The sequence below is a fragment of the Cherax quadricarinatus genome, chromosome 95 (assembly GCF_038502225.1).
Source record: "Cherax quadricarinatus isolate ZL_2023a chromosome 95, ASM3850222v1, whole genome shotgun sequence".
NCBI lineage: Eukaryota > Metazoa > Arthropoda > Malacostraca > Decapoda > Parastacidae > Cherax > Cherax quadricarinatus.
The window spans coordinates 335630-348719 of record NC_091386.1 but is presented as its reverse complement, the minus strand read 5'-3'; the positions used below and the strand labels follow the sequence as shown (position 1 = coordinate 348719).

The window sequence follows — 13090 nt, the reverse complement described above, 5'->3', positions numbered from 1 at the left end:
CTGCACCTGCTGCTGCTGCTGCTCCTGCTGCTGCTGCTGCTGCTGCTGCTGCTGATGCTCCTGCTGCTGCTCCTGCTGCTGCTGCTGCTGCTGCTGCTGCTGCTGCTGCTGCTGCTGCTGCTGCTGCTGCTGCTGCTGCTGCTGCTGCAGCACTGGCCCATGCTAGTCAGGTCACACTCGTGTATCTACATATCTTACCTCCAAAACTACACAACGTTTTAGCTTCAATAACCTAACAACAATTATGAAAAACCTGTAAACTAAAACTAATGACCTAAAACATTGTTTTAAAGAATAATAAAACACGTATCCCACTTGCCGTGACCAGGATTCGAACCTGGGTTATTGCGGCCACAACGCAATGTACTAACCACTATACGATCACGGCCACTCTGGGCCTTCTGTATTACCTCCATAAGGCTTATTTTCAATGTATTCTGGTTGTAATTATTGTCAATATCGATGGACTAATTACATTAATTTTTTTTTACTGTTGTTATCAACCTTAGTAATAGATACCGATAAGTTATTTTGGGAAAACTCATAAGCCAAGACTAGGACGTTAAGGTTCTGGGACCAGGAGCTATGAATCAACCCCTGCAACCACAATTATGTGAGTACAGAAGTGGTGTGGCACAGCGCTCGTATAAAATATATTAAAACCCTGTCGATTATAACGTCCTTCTGTATTTATCAGATCTAAACCTCAGAAGACAAACAATTATGAAGGAGTGAACAAATTATTTCAAAATAACATTAAAAATCTGATGCGACGAGGATGGGATTCGAACCCACGCAGGGAGACCCTATTGGATTAGCAGTCCAACGCCTTAACCACTCGGCCACCTCGTCCCCCTCACCACTTGTCATAGTTACCCTTCCAACCTTGTCTTCTATCATGACCCTCAGGTCCCTTGATGCTGGTGAGGGGCTCTTGATCTAGGGACCCTCAGAGGTTGTTTGATGCTGGTGAGGGGCTCTTGATATAGGGACCCTCAGAGGTTGTTTGAAGCTGGTGAGGGGTTCTTGATCTAGGGACCCTAAGAGGTTGTTTGATGCTGGTGAGGGGCTCTTGATCTAGGGACCCTCAGAGGTTGTTTGATGCTGGTGAGGGGCTCTTGATCTAGGGATCCTCAGAGGTTGCTTGGTGCTGGTGAGGGGCTCTTGATCTAGGGACCCTCAAAGGTTGCTTGATGCTGGTGAGGGGTTCTTGATCTAGGGACCCTAAGAGGTTGTTTGATGCTGGTGAGGGGCTCTTGATCTAGGGACCCTCAGAGGTTGTTTGATGCTGGTGAGGGGCTCTTGATATAGGGACCCTCAGAGGTTGCTTGGTGCTGGTGAGGGGCTCTTGATCTAGGGACCCTCAAAGGTTGCTTGATGCTGGTGAGGGGTTCTTGATCTAGGGACCCTAAGAGGTTGTTTGATGCTGGTGAGGGGCTCTTGATCTAGGGACCCTCAGAGGTTGTTTGATGCTGGTGAGGGGCTCTTGATCTAGGGACCCTCAGAGGTTGTTTGAAGCTGGTGAGGGGCTCTTGATCTAGGGACCCTCAAAGGTTGCTTGATGCTGGTGAGGGGTTCTTGATCTAGGGACCCTCAGAGGTTGTTTGATGCTGGTGAGGGGCTCTTGATATAGGGACCCTCAGAGGTTGTTTGATGCTGGTGAGGGGCTCTTGATCTAGGGATCCTCAGAGGTTGCTTGATGCTGGTGAGAGGCTCTTGATCTAGGGACCCTCAGAGGTTTGATGCTGGTGAGGGGTTCTTGATCTATGGACCCTCAGAGGTTGACTGATGCTGGTGAGGGGCTCTTGATCTAGGGACCCTCAGAGGTTGCTTGGTGCTGGTGAGGGGCTCTTGATCTAGGGACCCTCAGAGGTTGCTTGATGCTGGTGAGGGGCCCTTGATCTAGACCCTCAGAGGTTGTTTGATGCTGGTGAGGGGCTCTTGATCTAGAGACCCTCAGAGGTTGCTTGATGCTGGTGAGGGGCCCTTGATCTAGAGACCCTCAGAGGTTGTTTGATGCTGGTGAGGGGCTCTTGATCTAGAGACCCTCAGGTTGCTTGATGCTGGTGAGGGGCCCTTGATCTAGACCCTCAGAGGTTGTTTGATGCTGGTGAGGGGCTCTTGATCTAGAGACCCTCAGAGGTTGCTTGATGCTGGTGAGGGGCCCTTGATCTAGAGACCCTCAGAGGTTGTTTGATGCTGGTGAGGGGCTCTTGATCTAGAGACCCTCAGAGATTGATGCTGGTGAGGGGCTCTTGCTCTAGGGACCCTCAGAGGTTGCTTGATGCTGGTGAGGGGTTCTTGATCTAGGGACCCTCAGAGGTTGTTTGATGCTGGTAAGGGGCTCTTGATATAGGGACCCTCAGAGGTTGCTTGATGCTGGTGAGGGGCTCTTGATCTAGGGACCCTGAGGTTGCTTGATGCTGGTGAGGGGCCCTTGATCTAGAGACCCTCAGAGGTTGTTTGATGCTGGTGAGGGGCTCTTGATCTAGAGACCCTCAGAGATTGATGCTGGTGAGGGGCTCTTGCTCTAGGGACCCTCAGAGGTTGCTTGATGCTGGTGAGGGGTTCTTGATCTAGGGACCCTCAGAGGTTGTTTGATGCTGGTAAGGGGCTCTTGATATAGGGACCCTCAGAGGTTGCTTGGTGCTGGTGAGGGGCTCTTGATCTAGGGACCCTCAAAGGTTGCTTGATGCTGGTGAGGGGTTCTTGATCTAGGGACCCTAAGAGGTTGTTTGATGCTGGTGAGGGGCTCTTGATCTAGGGACCCTCAGAGGTTGTTTGATGCTGGTGAGGGGCTCTTGATATAGGGACCCTCAGAGGTTGCTTGGTGCTGGTGAGGGGCTCTTGATCTAGGGACCCTCAAAGGTTGCTTGATGCTGGTGAGGGGTTCTTGATCTAGGGACCCTAAGAGGTTGTTTGATGCTGGTGAGGGGCTCTTGATCTAGGGACCCTCAGAGGTTGTTTGATGCTGGTGAGGGGCTCTTGATCTAGGGACCCTCAGAGGTTGTTTGAAGCTGGTGAGGGGCTCTTGATCTAGGGACCCTCAAAGGTTGCTTGATGCTGGTGAGGGGTTCTTGATCTAGGGACCCTCAGAGGTTGTTTGATGCTGGTGAGGGGCTCTTGATATAGGGACCCTCAGAGGTTGTTTGATGCTGGTGAGGGGCTCTTGATCTAGGGATCCTCAGAGGTTGCTTGATGCTGGTGAGAGGCTCTTGATCTAGGGACCCTCAGAGGTTTGATGCTGGTGAGGGGTTCTTGATCTATGGACCCTCAGAGGTTGACTGATGCTGGTGAGGGGCTCTTGATCTAGGGACCCTCAGAGGTTGCTTGGTGCTGGTGAGGGGCTCTTGATCTAGGGACCCTCAGAGGTTGCTTGATGCTGGTGAGGGGCCCTTGATCTAGACCCTCAGAGGTTGTTTGATGCTGGTGAGGGGCTCTTGATCTAGAGACCCTCAGAGGTTGCTTGATGCTGGTGAGGGGCCCTTGATCTAGAGACCCTCAGAGGTTGTTTGATGCTGGTGAGGGGCTCTTGATCTAGAGACCCTCAGGTTGCTTGATGCTGGTGAGGGGCCCTTGATCTAGACCCTCAGAGGTTGTTTGATGCTGGTGAGGGGCTCTTGATCTAGAGACCCTCAGAGGTTGCTTGATGCTGGTGAGGGGCCCTTGATCTAGAGACCCTCAGAGGTTGTTTGATGCTGGTGAGGGGCTCTTGATCTAGAGACCCTCAGAGATTGATGCTGGTGAGGGGCTCTTGCTCTAGGGACCCTCAGAGGTTGCTTGATGCTGGTGAGGGGTTCTTGATCTAGGGACCCTCAGAGGTTGTTTGATGCTGGTAAGGGGCTCTTGATATAGGGACCCTCAGAGGTTGCTTGATGCTGGTGAGGGGCTCTTGATCTAGGGACCCTGAGGTTGCTTGATGCTGGTGAGGGGCTCTTGATCTAGAGACCCTCAGAGGTTGTTTGATGCTGGTGAGGGGCTCTTGATCTAGGGACCCTCAGAGGTTGACTGATGCTGGTGAGGGGCTCTTGATCTAGGGACCCTCAGAGGTTGCTTGATGCTGTGAGGGGCTCTTGATCTAGGGACCCTCAGAGGTTGCTTGATGCTGGTGAGGGGCTCTTGATCTAGGGACCCTCAGAGGTTGATGCTGGTGAGGGGCTCTTGATCTAGGGACCCTCAGAGGTTGTTTGATGCTGGTGAGGGCCTCTTGATATAGAGACCCTCAGAGGTTGTTTGTTGCTGGTGAGGGGCTCTTGATCTAGAGACCCTCAGAGGTTGTTTGATGCTGATGAGGGGCTCTTGATCTAGGGACCCTCAGAGGTTGCTTGATTCTGGTGAGGGACTCTTGATCTAGGGACCCTCAGAGGTTGCTTGATGCTGGTGAGGGGCTCTTGATCTAGAGACCCTCAGAGGTGGTTTGATGCTGGTGAGGGGCTCTTGATCTAGGGACCCTCAGAGGTTGCTTGATGCTGGTGAGGGGCTCTTGATCTAGGGATCCTCAGAGGTTGCTTGGTGCTGGTGAGGGGCTCCTGATCTAGGGACCCTCAGAGGTTGCTTGATGCTGGTGAGGGGCTCTTGATCTAGGGACCCCCAGAGGTTGCTTGATGCTGGTGAGGGGATCTTGATCTAGGGACCCTCAGAGGTTGCTTGATGCTGGTGAGGGGCTCTTGATATAGGGACCCTCAGAGGTTGCTTGATGCTGGTGAGGGGCTCTTAATCTAGGGACCCTCAGAGGTGGCTTGATGCTGGTGAGGGGCTCTTGATCTAGGGACCCTCAGAGGTTGCTTACATGTTATAAGATACTAATTACAGAGGGGGCCACTAGGACACCTAGCATGGCTAGGTATTACAGAGGGGGCCACTAGGACACCTAGCATGGCTAGGTATTACAGAGGGTGACACTAGGACACCTAGCATGGCTAGGTATTACAGAGGGTGCCACTAGGACACCTAGCATGGCTAGGTATTACAGAGGGGGCCACTAGGACACCTAGCATGGCTAGGTATTACAGGGGAGGCCACTAGGACACCTAGCATGGCTAGGTATTACAGAGGGTGCCACTAGGACACCTAGCATGGCTAGGTATTACAGAGGGTGCCACTAGGACACCTAGCATGGCTAGGTATTACAGAGGGTGCCACTAGGACACCTAGCATGGCTAGGTATTACAGAGGGTGCCACTAGGACACCTAGCATGGCTAGGTATTAGAGGGTGCCACTAGGACACCTAGCATGGCTAGGTATTACAGAGGGTGCCACTAGGACACCTAGCATGGCTAGGTATTACAGAGGGTGCCACTAGGACACCTAGCATGGCTAGGCATTTCGGGCAGACTAAGATTAATTCTTAACATCAAGGAGTTAGACAAGTACCTAAAGTCAGTACCTGACCAGCTAGGTTGTGGCTCGTACATCGGTTTATGTGTAGCCAGCAGTAAGAGCCTGGTTGATCAGGCCCTGATCCACCACGAAGCCTGGTCACGGACCGCGCCGTGAGGGGCGTTGACCCCCCCCCCCCGGAACCCCCCCTTCTAGGTATTAACAGGATAGTCTTTAACCTTCAGAAGCTTAAACAGAAAAACATTTCTGAGAATAATAACTGAGGAAGCCTAGCTGAGACAGCCGAGTTACTGGGGAAGCCTAGCTGAGACAGTCGAGTTACTGGGGAAGCCTAGCTGAGACAGCCGAGTTACTGGGGAAGCCTAGCTGAGACAGTCGAGTTACTGTGGAAGCCTAGCTGAGACAGCCGAGTTACTGGGGAAGCCTAGCTGAGACAGCCGAGTTACTGGGGAAGCCTAGCTGAGACAGCCGAGTTACTGGGGAAGCCTAGCTGAGACAGCCGAGTTACTGGGGAAGCCTAGCTGAGACAGCCGAGTTACTGGGGAAGCCTAGCTGAGACAGCCGAGTTTCTCCTCTAGCTGAGGATAATCTCCAGCACCCACAAGTAATGGTGGTACCACGGCTGCTGTGATGGTACTACGGCTGCTGTGATGGTACCACGGCTGCTGTGGTGGTACCACGGCTGCTGTGGTGGTACTACGGCTGCTGAGATGGTACCACGGCTGCTGATATTCCGGTGGCGACAGCATAATTTATGATAAGTCAGCTATGTTATCACCGGAAGGAGTGACGTTATATATCCACGGGGAATTTTGTGAGATAAACAGACTACCTCCGGTTTCTCACCCAGGGTTCCATGGATCCCTTGGGTTTCTCACCCAGGGTTCCATGGATCCCTTGGGTTTCTCACCCTGGGTTCCATGGATCCCTTGGGTTTCTCACCCAGGGTTCCATGGATCCCTTGGGTTTCTCACCCTGGGTTCCATGGATCCCTTGGGTTTCTCACCCAGGGTTCCATGGATCCCTTGGGTTTCTCACCCTGGGTTCCATGGATCCCTTGGGTTTCTCACCCAGGGTTCCATGGATCCCTTGGGTTTCTCACCCAGGGTTCCATGGATCCCTTGGGTTTCTCACCCTGGGTTCCATGGATCCCTTGGGTTTCTCACCCAGGGTTCCATGGATCCCTTGGGTTTCTCACCCTGGGTTCCATGGATCCCTTGGGTTTCTCACCCTGGGTTCCATGGATCCCTTGGGTTTCTCACCCAGGGTTCCATGGATCCCTTGGGTTTCTCACCCTGGGTTCCATGGATCCCTTGGGTTTCTCACCCAGGGTTCCATGGATCCCTTGGGTTTCTCACCCAGGGTTCCATGGATCCCTTGGGTTTCTCACCCTGGGTTCCATGGATCCCTTGGGTTTCTCACCCAGGGTTCCATGGATCCCTTGGGTTTCTCACCCTGGGTTCCATGGATCCCTTGGGTTTCTCACCCAGGGTTCCATGGATCCCTTGGGTTTCTCACCCTGGGTTCCATGGATCCCTTGGGTTTCTCACCCAGGGTTCCATGGATCCCTTGGGTTTCTCACCCTGGGTTCCATGGATCCCTTGGGTTTCTCACCCAGGGTTCCATGGATCCCTTGGGTTTCTCACCCAGGGTTCCATGGATCCCTTGGGTTTCTCACCCTGGGTTCCATGGATCCCTTGGGTTTCTCACCCAGGGTTCCATGGATCCCTTGGGTTTCTCACCCTGGGTTCCATGGATCCCTTTGGTTTCTCACCCAGGGTTCCATGGATCCCTTGGGTTTCTCACCCAGGGTTCCATGGATCCCTTGGGTTTCTCACCCTGGGTTCCATGGATCCCTTGGGTTTCTCACCCAGGGTTCCATGGATCCCTTGGGTTTCTCACCCTGGGTTCCATGGATCCCTTGGGTTTCTCACCCTGGGTTCCATGGATCCCTTGGGTTTCTCACCCTGGGTTCCATGGATCCCTTGGGTTTCTCACCCTGGGTTCCATGGATCCCTTGGGTTTCTCACCCTGGGTTCCATGGATCCCTTGGGTTTCTCACCCAGGGTTCCATGGATCCCTTGGGTTTCTCACCCTGGGTTCCATGGATCCCTTGGATTTCTCACCCTGGGTTCCATGGATCCCTTGGGTTTCTCACCCAGGGTTCCATGGATCCCTTGCGTTTCTCACCCTGGGTTCCATGGATCCCTTGGGTTTCTCACCCAGGGTTCCATGGATTCCTTGGGTTTCTCACTCTGGGTTCCATGGATCCCTTGGGTTTCTCACCCAGGGTTCCATGGATCCCTTGGGTTTCTCACCCAGGGTTCCATGGATCCCTTGGGTTTCTCACCCTGGGTTCCATGGATCCCTTGGGTTTCTCACCCTGGGTTCCATGGATCCCTTGGGTTTCTCACCCAGGATTCCATGGATCCCTTGGGTTTCTCACCCTGGGTTCCATGGATCCCTTGGGTTTCTCACCCTGGGTTCCATGGATCCCTTGGGTTTCTCACCCAGGGCTCCATGGATCCCTTGGGTTTCTCACCCTGGGTTCCATGGATCCCTTGGGTTTCTCACCCTGGGTTCCATGGATCCCTTGGGTTTCTCACCCAGGATTCCATGGATCCCTTGGGTTTCTCACCCTGGGTTCCATGGATCCCTTGGGTTTCTCACCCTGGGTTCCATGGATCCCTTGGGTTTCTCACCCAGGGCTCCATGGATCCCTTGGGTTTCTCACCCTGGGTTCCATGGATCCCTTGGGTTTCTCACCCTGGGTTTACCTGGAGAGAGTTCCGGGGGTCAACGCCCCCGCGGCCCGGTCTGTGACCAGGCCTCCTGGTGGATCAGAGCCTGATCAACCAGGCTGTTGCTGCTGGCTGCACGCAAACCAACGTACGAGCCACAGCCCGGCTGATCAGGAACTGACTTTAGGTGCTTGTCCAGTGCCAGCTTGAAGACTGCCAGGGGTCTGTTGGTAATCCCCCTTATATATGCTGGGAGGCAGTTGAACAGTCTCGGGCCCCTGACACTTATTGTATGGTCTCTTAACGTGCTAGTGACACCCCTGCTTTTCATTGGGGGGATGGTGCATCGTCTGCCAAGTCTTTTGCTTTCGTAGTGAGTGATTTTCGTGTGCAAGTTCGGTACTAGTCCCTCTAGGATTTTCCAGGTGTATATAATCATGTATCTCTCCCGCCTGCATTCCAGGGAATACAGGTTTAGGAACTTCAATCGCTCCCAGTAATTGAGGTGTTTTATTTCCGTTATGCGCGCCATGAAGGTTCTCTGTACATTTTCTAGGTCGGCAATTTCACCTGCCTTGAAAGGTGCTGTTAGAGTGCAGCAATATTCCAGCCTAGATAGAACAAGTGACCTAAAGAGTGTCATCATGGGCTTGGCCTCCCTAGTTTTGAAGGTTCTCATTATCCATCCTGTCATTTTTCTAGCAGATGCGATTGATACAATGTTATGGTCCTTGAAGGTGAGATCCTCCGACATGATCACTCCCAGGTCTTTGACGTTGGTGTTTCGCTCTATTTTGTGGCCAGAATTTGTTTTGTACCCTGATGAAGATTTAATTTCCTCATGTTTACCATATCTGAGTAATTGAAATTAAGCCTGAATGCCTTCCACATCCCCCCCAGGCGCTGTATAATCCTCCGGGTTTAGCGCTTCCCCCTTGATTATAATAATAATTCTGGGGCCCCTCTGGGTTTAGGGGTCCTAAAGCTTGGACTGTTATGGGGGCCCCTCTGGGATTAAGGGCCCTCAAGCTTAAGCTTCATTACTTTCATAGTAGATCCGGAGGGTCTGTATACTGCAGTTTAATAAAAATATATGCATATATAAATAAAAAGGAAAATTTAACCAGAGTACTCACCATTTAATTAATGGATCACAATTAAAACACCCTAACGGCTAGGATTTACGACGGCCAACGCAAAACTACTGCACATTATGGGTAAACGTCACTTAACTGTGCTGCTGGGAAGAATTGGAGAACTTTATTTTACCATCATTGTTGCCGAATTGTAAGGGTTTTCCACGCTATTTACCGCAGTTCTTCAGCGGGGAACGTATCAGCAACTTCTAGATTATGGACTAAGGTTAATATACAACAATTTGACCTCGATGGCGCCTGATTACATAACACAAAATGTCACATCCAATCCTTGATTAATTCACAATGGCGTCTTCACTGTGTCAGTCTGTACATCTTCACTAAATTTCTTGACGGGTCAAATCAGCATCACATTTTAATATTAATTATTATATTAGTCATATTTACACATGCTGAACTTGGGAAAATTATCAAAAATGTCCATATAACTGAAGCAATAAAAAAATGGGTATAACATCTTTATTTCAAGTATCATTAATAATGTAGTGATTTTGATATTTTTAATATTTTTGATATTTTAATATTTTTATATTTTAATATTTTTGATATTTTTGATATTTTTGATATTTTTGATATTTTAATATTTTTGATATTTTAATATTTTTGATATTTTTGATATTTTTGATATTTTTGATATTTTTGATATTTTTGATATTTTTGATATTTTTGATATTTTTGATATTTTTGATATTTTTGATATTTTAATATTTTTGATATTTTTGATATTTTTGATATTTTTGATATTTTTGATATTTTTGATATTTTTTATATTTTTTATATTTTTTTTATATTTTTGATATTTTTGATATTTTTGATATTTTTGATATTTTTTGTCAGGACTGTTTGCAGGCCTCTCAAAATGGTTAATAATAATATCAATTTATCTCCCTGAGCTATATAAGGAGTATATTAGGTGACAGATATACATGAATTAGCATAAAAATGTGTCCAGCCTTCAATAATTTGTCCAATAATTTGTTCTCTACACATATGCTGCTATGTATGATAATTTATGTAATTATTTATGTACACCTGAATAAACTTACATATTTTTAACAATTATTCCACTAATCTACCAATGTGAGAGTAAGTAAGTAAGTAAATTTATTCAGGTATACACAATACAGTTACATAGAATTATCATACATAGCAGCATATGTGTAGAGAACCTGGGATAACCCAAAAAAGTCAGACAGAGTGACTTATTTCCATTGGGGTCCTTTTACCTTATTATTATAATATAAAGGTTATAATATTTTCTTATTATTCTATAATGAAGATAACATCTTATTATCATACTAAAAAGACTATCTACTACACGAGGGTCATTAAGACTATCTACAATACGAGGGTCATTAAGACTATCTACTACACGAGGGTCATTAAGACTATCTACAATACGAGGGTCATTACTAGGGATAAGGTAAAATTTACACGTATTTTAGCTAAAAAATAGAAAATCATTCCCCTCCCTTTCTGTTGCTTCATTCATCAGACACTTTTTGGCAGTCTTCTTGAACTGGTTCAAGCTATGACTGGCCTTGACATTTGTGGGTAGTCTGTTCCATTCCTTTATTGCTGTACAATAAAAGGTGTTTGAAGCCTGGCCACTGACTGTGGCTACTACAAAGTTGTGCTCTCTCCCCCTAGTACTATGATTGCTTTGGTTCCCAACCTTGACAAAATTGACAGCAAGATATTCTGGACACTGTTCGTGAGCAATTTTATAAACATGATTTAGCTTCAGTTGTTTTACTCTGTCTTCAACATTCAGCATATCCAACTGCTGTAATTCATCCTGGCCTACATGTTCTCTTGGTCCCAGCCCCAGGATGAATCTTACGATTTTGTTCTGGGTGATTTGCAGTCTATCTTTCAGTTTTTTTGTCAAGGCAGAGTACCAAGAAGAGCAAGCGTAATCCATATGGCATTGTATAAGGGCTAGACATAGGGTCCTGCGAGCCTCAGTAGGTAGACACTGTGCTTGTCTATACAGGAATTTCAGCCTGGCATTCGCTTTCTTTACTACACTGTTCCCTATCAATTCTCCTGACATGCATGGGTCAAAGGGGATTCCCAGATATTTAACTGATGAAACCAAAGTGATGGACTCCCCATTACACTGAACATTAAAATTATTTACCCTTCTCAGTTTATGTTTCGTTCCAAAGAGAATGGCTTCAGTTTTCCCTAGGTGTAATGATAGTTTGTTGTCTACTAACCATTTGCTGCAGGACTCCAGTTCCAGTGTTAAAACATTAGCAATATCTTGTGGGTCTTTACCTGTCACTAACAGAGCACTGTCATCTGCATACAGTAGGAGTTTGCACTTGACACTGATAGGCATATCATTGACATAACATAAGAATAGTAAGGGACCCAGAATACTACCTTGGGGAACTCCACATGTTATCGGCAGGGGTTCTGATTCCGTTTTGTTGATTTTGACTATTTGTCTCCTGTTGCTAAGGTAGGACTTAAACCAGTCTACAGAACCTATACCGATAGCTTTCCTGTTGTATCTTCTTCATGTTGCAGATATAAAAATTCCTCTGTATCTAATATATCTTGTTTCATTGTTTTCTGTGGTTATCTTATTTTATCTTATTTTATCTTATCTTATCTTATTTCAACTTATTTTATCTTATCTTTCTCCCAGCAGTCCACGTCTGGAATTATTATATTTACATAATTATTTTATATTGTTAGGTTATGAGATCTTAATTTTATTTATAATGGAAATAAGTCACTATGATATATATCGACACCATGCCCAGCCCTTCTAGGGTAGGGTAGGTGCCTGAGCCCGAGCCTTTAGCTCATAAGACTGTTATTCCCATTAGCTCCCTTGGGGCGGGAATGGCAGACCAGAGAGGCCTAGCTTGTGGCTAGGCCTGGGGACAGTTGGTCCCAAAGATGAGGAGGTACTTGTGCCTCCTCCCATGGGAGACTTAGGTCTCAGACACTCCCTAAAGAGGGAGCCAAGGCCGGGCCACCACTTGGACAAGGCCCGGGCCGGGAGAATACCGGCTAATCTTTAACTAACTAACTGTATGATATGATCGACACCATGCCCAGCCCTTCTAGGGTAGGGTAGGTGCCTGAGCCCGAGCCTTTAGCTCATAAGACTGTCATTCCCATTAGCCCCCTTGGGGCGGGGATGGCAGACCAGAGAGGCCTAGCTTGTGGCTAGGCCTGGGGACAGTTGGTCCCAAAGATGAGGAGGTACTTGTGCCTCCTCCCATGGGAGACTTAGGTCTCAGACACTCCCTAAAGAGGGAGCCAAGGCCGGGCCACCACTTGGAAAAGGCCCGGGCCGGGAGAATACCGGCGAATATTTAATAATAATAATAAGTCACTGTCTGATATGGTTATAATTATTACATTAATTTTTAAAGTGGTGGAGGAGTAAGCCAGTGGAAGGTCTCAGTCAGATGACCAAAAACTCCAGCTGTGGGTCATCATATAACTAAACCTTCCGTCAGGAAACACTTGTCCTGTTTCCTGACAAACTGTACCTAACTTAACCTAACTTGGTCTGATCTTGGTTATTCTTGGTAATTTACAAGTTACTGTATATTAAAATCCTACATCTGTGTACCTGTTCCTATATAAACTTACCTAACTGGAGTTTACCTGGAGTTACCTGGAGAGAGTTCCGGGGATCAACGCCCCCGCGGCCCGGTCTGTGACCAGGCCTCCTGGAGGATCAGAGCCTGATCAACCAGGCTGTTGCTGCTGGCTGCACACAAACCAACATACGAGCCACAGCCCGGCTGATCCGGAACTGACTTTAGGTGCTTGTCCAGTGCCAGCTTGAAGACTGCCAGGGGTCTGTTGGTAATCCCCCT

At 48.2% G+C, this 13090-nt stretch overlaps 2 non-coding genes across 2 annotated transcripts; both read right to left on the bottom strand.

The window, feature by feature from the left end:
- Positions 1-316: 316 nt before the first annotated feature.
- Positions 317-388, bottom strand: TRNAH-GUG (transfer RNA histidin (anticodon GUG)). Its single transcript has one exon. It is a non-coding gene; the product is annotated as a tRNA-His (tRNA).
- A 382-nt stretch (positions 389-770) lies between these two features.
- Positions 771-852, bottom strand: TRNAS-GCU (transfer RNA serine (anticodon GCU)). The gene has a single exon. It is a non-coding gene; the product is annotated as a tRNA-Ser (tRNA).
- Positions 853-13090: the final 12238 nt, after the last annotated feature.